The 9,230-nt window shown below is 33.0% G+C and overlaps 1 protein-coding gene across 2 annotated transcripts in view; it reads left to right on the top strand.

The window, feature by feature from the left end:
* Positions 1-9,230, top strand: part of PIAS2 (protein inhibitor of activated STAT, 2) — a 79,256-nt gene that overhangs the window by 7,290 nt on the left and 62,736 nt on the right. The window contains exon 1 of one of the 2 annotated variants that reach the window (XM_012642674.1): positions 7,873-7,975. The exons of the other annotated variant lie outside the window; for it this stretch is intronic. The gene's annotated coding sequence lies outside the window, so the exon portion shown is untranslated. Of the gene's footprint in view, positions 1-7,872; positions 7,976-9,230 lie in introns of those variants that run through there. 2 annotated transcript variants of the gene reach the window in all.

Genomic DNA, 9,230 nt, shown 5'->3' with positions numbered 1-9,230 from the left:
TTTTTTTTTATATTAGCATGGGGATTGATGATTATTGACTATATGAACTTGGACATGTAATTTGACCTTTCCCCTAATCTGGGAAATGTTTTTAATAACATTTTTATTCTCTTCCATTGCTAATTTTTTAAAAAATGAAAACAATACTTCTGCAGAAAGCATGGAAAAATTCAAAAAGAAAAGTAAAAGTCCTTCCTTTCCCATTAGTTCCACTCCCATTACAATTGCTTTTAACCTTTCTTTGTTTTTAGGGTTTTTTTTTTTTTTTCTTCTTCTTCCTTTGGTTAATTCCCAAAGTAAATATGTTTTTATATCTTGATTTTTTTTTCAATTCTAAACAGTATTTCATAACTCTATAGTAGATAAGAAATTTAGGTCGTTTCCCACCTGTCCTAGCCCTTTGATTTCTACCTGTTACATATTTTTCCTTCTAACTTTTTATAATAGTTAAATTTCTGTTTCTTTACCTGTTACTTTTAGACCATACAGTGGGCCCTTCATATCCGTGGGTTCTGTATCTGTGGATTGAGCCAAGCTTGGATTGAAAATATTCAGGAAAAGAAATGGGTGGTTGTATCTGTACTGAACATGTACGGCCCTTTTTCCTTGTTATTCCCTAAGTAATACAGTATAAGAACTATTAATATTTACATGCCATTTATATTGTATTAGATATTATAAGTAATCTAGAGATGATATAAAGTATATGGGAGGATGTGCATAGGTTATATGCAAATAGCATGCTATTTTATATAAGGGACTTGAACATCTTGGATTTTGGTATCTGCAGGGGGATCCTGGAACCAGTCCCCCACAGATACCAAGGGGCAACTATATTTCTTCACTTCTCAGTCTTTCAGAGAAGGATTTAACACCCATCCATTTTCCTTTGTTTCCGCTTCCTCCATCCTCCCTCCTCTCTCAGCCTTTGTTTTCTATTAACATCATTACACTGTCAAGATTTATAGCATTTTTATTATGTCCTATGACTCCTCTAAAGTTTCCCGTGCTTTTTACTGGAAGATTCTAGAAATTGAGTACTAATAACCAGCTTTTAAAATACGTATATTGTCCTGAGTATTAGTCACTGTAGAACCAAGTAGTGCGGAGCCATAGAGGAACTTTTCTTCTATGTTATTAAACCTGTGATTCTTAAAGGAGAAATGTTAATATAACAAAGTCCTGCTTGAGTGAGGGAGTTCGTTGAAACTATTTTAAATTTTAATATTAAAATGTGTTCTCATCTTGTAACCATTCAGCTTTTCTTGATAAATTTTCTGGAGTCTTGGATTTCCTTTTCTAATTTGGGAAGCTTGCTTTCTAGACTGTTATCCAGCTGTCATCCTGGGATTACTTAATATTGTATTCCTAGATTAGGTCTGTTATTTGAATCCCATGTCTTTCTCCTTTTTAGATGCCCTTTTTACTTGTATACAGTCTTGAGTAGTTGTTTCAGGAAGGATATGCTGGTGATAAACTTTCTAAGTTTTTGAATGTTTAAAAACGGCTTGCCTTTGTTCTGATGGAAAGTTTACATGTAGAATTACAGGTTGGTAATACAATTTTTATCCGCAGAACTTTGAAAGCTTTGCTTAAGGAATTTAAGACACCCGGTGTTGTTAATGAGAGATCCAGTGCAGATCCAATTTTGTTTTTTTTTGTAGTAACCTTGTTTGTAATCTTTACGATGATCTTTTTATCTTTGGTGTTAGAAAATGTGTCTAATGGTAGGCCTGTTTTCATTCCTTCTGGTGGATGCTTTTTAAGTTCTAAGACACTTCAGGTCTGGGGAATTATTATATCTTCTATTTCTTTGATAATTTTTTTCACTTCCTTTTCTCTGTTTTCTCTGAGACTCTTGATGGGTTAATATATTAGAATATTGATATTTACATTCTGGAATATTTCCTTGATTTTTTTCTTCAATAAATACAATTTATTTCGGTAATTATATATTTACTTTATAAGAGCGCTACCTTCTTTTTCATTTTCCTTCTTTTTAAAAATAGCAACCTGTTCTTGATTTATGGGGGGAAATACCTTGGATTTATCTGAGAACTCTAATTTCTTTAAAAAGGTCTTGAGATAGTTCTCTGAATTGGTAATTTTAATAGTGGTTTGTAGGTATGCCACACTCATTTTTATCTTTTAAATATTTAAGTTATTTGATAAGTGCAAAAGATTATAACAGATAAGATGTAAGTAAACAAATATACATGTACTTACCACCCAACTTAATTGATTATCATAAGTTCAGTGGAATGCTGACCATGCCCACCTTCACCAATGAGCATAGCTGCTGTGCTGAGTTTCGGATTCATCATTTTTGTGTCTGTCTTTATACTTTTAACGTGTATATGTATGTATCAAAATAGTATTTATTTTTAAATTAAAATTTTCATATAAATGGAATAATACTATATGTACTTGGGTTGGGTTGGTTTTTCTTTTTTTGCTTTATCATCATTTTTTATTTTTCATTGTATGACTGTACCCCAGTTTATCCAGTCTCTTGATGGTGGAAATTTTTGTTGTTTCCATTTTTTTTCTATTACAGGTCCCCAAATCCCCTATCCACATTTTTACAATCCACAAAGCTCTGAAAATGGGGAAAAAAATATTTTTTTGTAAATTTTCAGCAAAGTTATCTTGTGGAAAAACCCTGACCTGCACTGATAGAGGCTGTTTGTAACCTTTATTGATCTCATTTACTGTGAATATTTGTATATTTCACTGTAGAAATTCTAGGAGTGTAATTTCTGGTACTTAAGAGACTGTGCATATTCACCAATACTGAATAACGCCAGATTATTTTTCAAAGAAGATGGTATTAGTAAATGCTCTTTCCAGCAATGTGGAAGTTTTCTTTGCTTAACTTCCTTGCTAACATCTTACTTTTGTCACACTTCAAAAGTTTTTGCCAGTGAGTATAAAATATCACTTCTTAGTTTCCATTTTTCTGCTTTTGCTAATGCGTTTGAGCATCTTTTACTATGCACATAAACCATTCTTCCCTTATCTCAGATTCCTATTCATGTCTTTTGGCCTTGTTTGTACTAGATTTTTTTTTATTTCGATTTTTAATAGTTCTACATTTGGGTATATGTGGTGCAAATTTCTTCTGTCAATTTAGCTCACTTTTTCTTTTAATGTATTTTTTGATCAGTAGAAGGTATTGATTTTAGTGTGGCTAAGTTTATTAGTCTTTTCTTTATGGGTAGTGCTTTTCAGTCTTGTTGAAGAAATTTTTCAGTGGCATACTTGAAGATATTTTCCATTATTATCTTAAAAAGTTGTATAGTTTTACCTTTCTCATTTAAGGTTTTAATCCACTTGGAATTGATTTTGTATTTAGTGTATGGTGGTGATCCACATACATATTTTTCTCTTAAAGAATAATAAATTGTCCCCTCACCTTTTATGTGATAAATTTTTTTTTCTTCACTGATTCGAATGCCATAATGTTTGTCTGTCTATACTTTCACTGTTTTAGTCTGTAGACTGATAAGTTCTCTGTTTGGCTGTCTATACTAAACAGCATCATCACATTGTCTTAATTACTATAACTTTGTAACAGCTTCTATGAAAGCCAACATTTATTGACATATAAAGTACATATAGAAAGTACACAGATGGTAAGAATACAGCTGGGTGAAATGTCTCAATATAATCATCATGCAGGTCAATAAAGAGAATATTACTAGTATCCTAGAGACTCCCCTTGAGTCCTCTCCCAGTGGCTAACCTCATTTCCCCAAAAGATAGCTACTAGACTGACTTTAATATCTTATTAGTATTACCTGTTTTTGAACTTTATATAAGTGGAACTGTATAGTGTATATACAGCTGTCTCTCGATATGTTTGGGGGATTGGTTCCAGGACCCTCCTCACCCCAACATATACCAAAATTCCATGCATACTCGAGGCCTGAAGTCTGTCCTGTGGAACCCAAGCCTAGGAAAAGTTGGCCGTCTGTATTTGCGGATTTCCATATCCTGCAAATACTGTATTTTTAATCTTTACTTGGTGGGAAAAAAAAAATCTGTGTAAGTAGATCTGCTCAGTTTAAACCCAGGTTCTTCAAGGGTCAACTGTTGTTTCTTCATATACTGTGGTAAATAATTTGTTGTTTCTGCCTTTTTTCCGTTTTGTTTGTAAGATTCATTCTTAGTGTTGTATGTAGTTGTAATTCGTTCATTTGATGATGGGAGAGTTCCAGTTGCTTCACATCCTTGTCCACCCTTTTAATTTTAAACTTCCTGTTGGGTGTGTAGTGATTTTAATTTCCATCTCCCTATATAAGTAATGATGTTAAGTGTCTTCAAATATGCTTATTGGCCATTTGGATATCTTTTGTGGTTTGCCACGTTTTTTGCTCATTTTTATATCAGGCCATCTGTCTTATTCACTCTGATTTGTAGGAGTTCATTATATATCCTGGATACCATCTCTTGCTGGTTACATTTCACAAATACCTTCTCTTGTTTCCCCAGCCCTTTGAGTCTATTCAGAGTTCTGCTTGCCTTCTCGACCTCTCTCCATTGTCTTTTTCCCATTGGCACATATCTCCAGGGGAAAAGGCATCAAGAGACTCCACTCTTTAGGCTTTCCTTCTTTCCAGAGTCTTGACCTCTCAGGTCCTTGCTGCGTGTCATGCCTTCACACAGATATTTTTGTATTATGTTCGTTTGTTCAGTTGTCACAGGGAGGGTTGGTCTGAAATGGTCTAGTCAATCATTGAGGGACACAGAAGTAGCACACAAGTCCTCCTGTTTTGTAGTTGTTTTGCAAGGAACTTTTTGCCTGTTTGCTCCTCCACATAATTTTAGAATCATACACACACACACACATACACACACACGCACACACGTACACACATATGCATGCACGCACGCACACACTGCTGTTGGGATTTTGATGGGAAATGCATTGACTTTGTAAACTAGGTTGGGGAGAACTACATTTTGTTTGGTTTTCTTTTTCTTGTTCCTTTTTTTCTTTTTTTTTAAATAGAGACAGGGTCTTGCTCTGTTACCCACGCTGGAGTGCAGTGGCATGATTTTAGCTCACTGCAGACACGAACTCCTGGCCTCAAGTGATCCTCTCACCTCAGCCTCTCAAAGTGCTGGGATTAGGGTGTGAGCCACTATGTCTGGCCCTTGATTAGCTTTCTTAACCATGAGCGTTGTAATCTCCATTTATTTAGGTCTTTTACAATGTCTTTCAATAAAGTTTTCTAATTTTCAATTAAAATATTGCAAATATTTTGTTAGATTTCTAGGTGCCTTATTTTTGTGGCAAATCATAAATGTTATCTTTTTATAATTATATTTTCTACCTTGGTAGTGTATAGAAGTACAATTTGACTTTGTATAACAACCTTGCTGTACTCTTAATTGTGATAAATTATCTATAGATTTCTTACGGATTTTTCTATGCAGACAGTCCTATCTGTGAATAATGACCTCTTTGTTTCCTCCTTTCCAATTCTTATGCTTTTTTTTTTCTTTCTTTTTCTTGTCTTAATGTGCTGGCTAGGATCTCCAGTACAATGTTGAATAGAAGCTGTGATGGGGGCATCCTGATCTTGTTCCTGATTTTAAAGGGAATGCTTTCACAGTTTCACAGTTAAGTATGATGCTTGCTGTAGGTTTATTATAGATAATCTTTTCAGGTTAAGGATGTTCCTTTCTTAGTTTGCTAATTTTTATATTATGAATGGATATTGAATTTCATCAAACGCTTTTTCTGCATCTTTTGAGAGATCATGTATTTTTCTTTTGTAATCTGTTAACATGTGAATACATTGATTTTTCAATATTAAAACCAACTTTGTGTTCCAAGTATAAATTCAACTCTTATCTGTCCCTTTTTTTCATTATTGGACTCAGTTTGAAGGTATTTAATATAGGCCAATATTTAATATTGGTCTGTAATTTTTTAAAAAAAATACACCTTGTCTATTTCTTCTGGAAGAGTTTATGTAAGATTAGAGTGATCTGTTTCTTAAATGTTTAGTAGAACTTGCTTATGAAATTGTTACTATTGTTTTGAGGCATGCTTAACCACTGATTTAATTGCTTGGGTTATGGAACTGTTCATATTTTCAATTTTCAAACCTGTTTTGGTAGGTTAAACTTTTATAGAAAGTTGTTCATTTCATCCATTTTCTTGAATTTACAGCAGTAAGTTGTTAATCTCTTATTTTGTAGTACTTGTTAATATTCCCTTTATCTTTTTTTAAAATGCTCTTCATCATTTTTAGCTAAAAGTTTGCTAATTTTTAAAGATTTTTCAGAGATCAAGTTTTTGACTTTGTTTATTCTCTTTAATGTGTCCTCTCATTCATTAATTTCTGCTCTTCGTTTCTTTTCTTATACTTCCTTTGGAGTTACTCTGTTCTTTTTTCCAATTTCTTAAGTTGGATGCCTGTCATTAATTTTCAGCATTTTAACATAGGCATTTAAGGTCATAAATGTCTTATGTATTGCTTCCCCTTTATCACATAAGTTTTGATGTGTAGTATTTTACTTATTTTCACTTGTATTTTTGTTTTCCACTGTGAATCCTTTAATTTATGAGTTATTTAAAAATTTAATTTCCAAACGTGGACTTTCTTCTAGTTAATTTGGTTGTTGATTTGTAACTGCATTTTGTTAGGCAGCATGTTCTGTATGATAGCAATTGTTTGAAATCTTTTGAGACAGTGTGGTCAATTTTTATAATTTTTGTGTGTATTTCAAGAAAATGTCTATTTTCCAGTTGTTGGTACAGAGTTTTATATATGTCCAGTATGTTGTTCAAATCTATCTTTATTTTTTTAAGAGAACAGAGTTAATCTTTTACTAGACTTTTTTTCCCCAGTTTTTCTTTGTAGTTGTATCAATTTTAAAAAGTATTTTTAAATGGTTGTAGTATGTGAAAGTTTACATTTATGTTTTCCTGCCAAATTGAAACTTTTACCATGTGTAGTGACTCTTTATATCTAGGAATGCTTTTTATATTAAATACTACTGTTTGATATTAACATACCTAGATTTTTATTTTTCTTTTGGTCAGTTATTTTGCCTGATTTTTAAAATCCTCCCCTACATTTTTGTGTTCTGTTATTTTAGTTTTATCTCTTGTGAATATCATGCTATTGAATTAAAACAATTTTTAATCTAGTCTCATAGTCTTAGTCTTTGTAATTTTAAATTAAACTTTTAAGGAAGATAATTGTCAGTTCACTAGAATTTGTAAGAAACAATACAGAGACATCTCATGTACTCCTTATCCAGTTTCCCCCAGTGGCAACATCTTGCAAAATCTTAGTACGATATCACAACCAGGATATTGAACTGACACAATGAATATACAGACCATTTTATCACCACAAGCATCCCTCTCTCCAAAATATTGTCATTTTGTAGTCACACCTACTTCCCTTCCATCCACCCCCTAAATCCTGAACCTCTGGGACCCACTTATCTCTTCATGTCTATGAAATTTGTCTTTTTAAGAATGTTACACAAATCGAATCATACAATAGGTAACTTTTTGGTTTGGCCTTTTTCATTCAACATAATTCTCTCGAAATTCATCCAGGTTGTGACGTGTGTAAATAGTTTGTCCCTTTTTATTGCCGAGTAGTATTCCATACTACGGATTTACTGTAGTTTCTTTAACCATTCACCTGTTGAGGGACATCTAGGTTGTTTATAGTTTTTGGCTGTTATGCATAAAAGTGCTGTAAGGATTTATGCATAGTTTTCTTGTAAACTGAACTTTTCATTTCTCTGGGATAAACGCCCAAGAGTGCAATTGCTGGATTGTATGGTTGTTGTATGTATAGTTTTTAAAGAACTTGCTAAACTGTTTTCCAGAGTGGCTGTACCATTTTACATCCCTACCAGCAATGTATGGAGTGATCCAGTTTCTCAGCATCCTCGCCAGCATTTGGTGTTATCACTGTTTTTCATTTTAGCCATTCTGGTAGGTATCTAGTGATATCTCAGTGAGGTTTTAATTTGCATTTCCCTAATGGCTAATGATGCTGAACATATTTTCATGTGCTTATTTGCCATCTGTATATCCCCATCAATGAAATGTCTGTTCATGTCTTTTGTCATTATTGGATTCTGTGTTCCTGTTGAGTTTTGAGAGCTCTGGATATATTCTGGACACTAGTCCCATGTCAGATATGTGGTTTGCAAATATTTTCTGTGAGCCTATTGATTGTCCTTTTGCCCTTTTAGGGGGGTCTTTTGCAGAGCATAAGTTTTAATTTCAGTAAAGTCCAATATATCATTTTTCCTTTTATGTTATCTTGCTTCTAGTGTCAAATCTAGGAACTCTTTGGCTAGTTCTAGATCCCAACGATTTTTATATTTTTAAAAAGTTTTATATTAATAGTCTTATTTTTATCACACATTAATCTGTGATCCATTGGGAGTTTTTGTATAAGCTGTGAAACTTAGTTGGAAGTTCATTTTTTTTGGTCTGTGAATGTCCAGTTGCTCCAGCACCATTTATTGGAAAAGTGTCTTTCCTCCATTGAATTACTTCTACATATTTATCAAAAATTATTTGGGCATATTTGTGTATGTCATTTTTGAGCTCTCTGTTCCATTAATCTGTGAGTTTATCCTTCCACTAATACTACACAGTCATAATTACTGTAGCTAAGTTGTGAAATGGGATAGGCCGATTCATCTCCTTCTCCTTTGCTTTACCACATAAATTTTAGAATCTCATCTATATCTACAAAATATCTTGCTGGGATTTGCGTAGAAATTATGTTAAACCCATATATCAGTTTGGGGAAAATTGATATCTTTACTATGTTGAATCTTCTAATCCACAAAGAAGCCATTTATTTAGATCTTCTTGAATTTTTTCCATCAGTGTTTTATAATTTTCAGCATACAAGTCCTGTACATGTTTGTTAAATTTTTACATATGTATTGTAATTTTCTTTGGAGTGATTATAAATGGTGTTGTTTTTAACTTGTTTCCACATGTTCATTGTTAGTATGTGAAAATGTGATGATGTGATTGGTTTTTGTGTATTGGTTTTGTATCCTGTGACCTTGCTGAACTCACTCACTAGTTCTAGCAGCTGTTTTGTAGATTTTCTTTGTAAACAAGCATGCCTTCTTTCCGATTTGTTATGCCTTTTATTTCCATTTCTTGTCTAATTCTACTGGCTAGAACTCTGAGCACCATGTTGAATGAGTGGTGAGAATAG

Source organism: Propithecus coquereli, unplaced genomic scaffold (assembly GCF_000956105.1).
Source record: "Propithecus coquereli isolate 6110/MARCELLA unplaced genomic scaffold, Pcoq_1.0 Scaffold181, whole genome shotgun sequence".
Lineage (NCBI taxonomy): Eukaryota > Metazoa > Chordata > Mammalia > Primates > Indriidae > Propithecus > Propithecus coquereli.
Note: the sequence above shows the minus strand (reverse complement) of the source record. Positions and strands in the feature narration are given on the sequence as shown.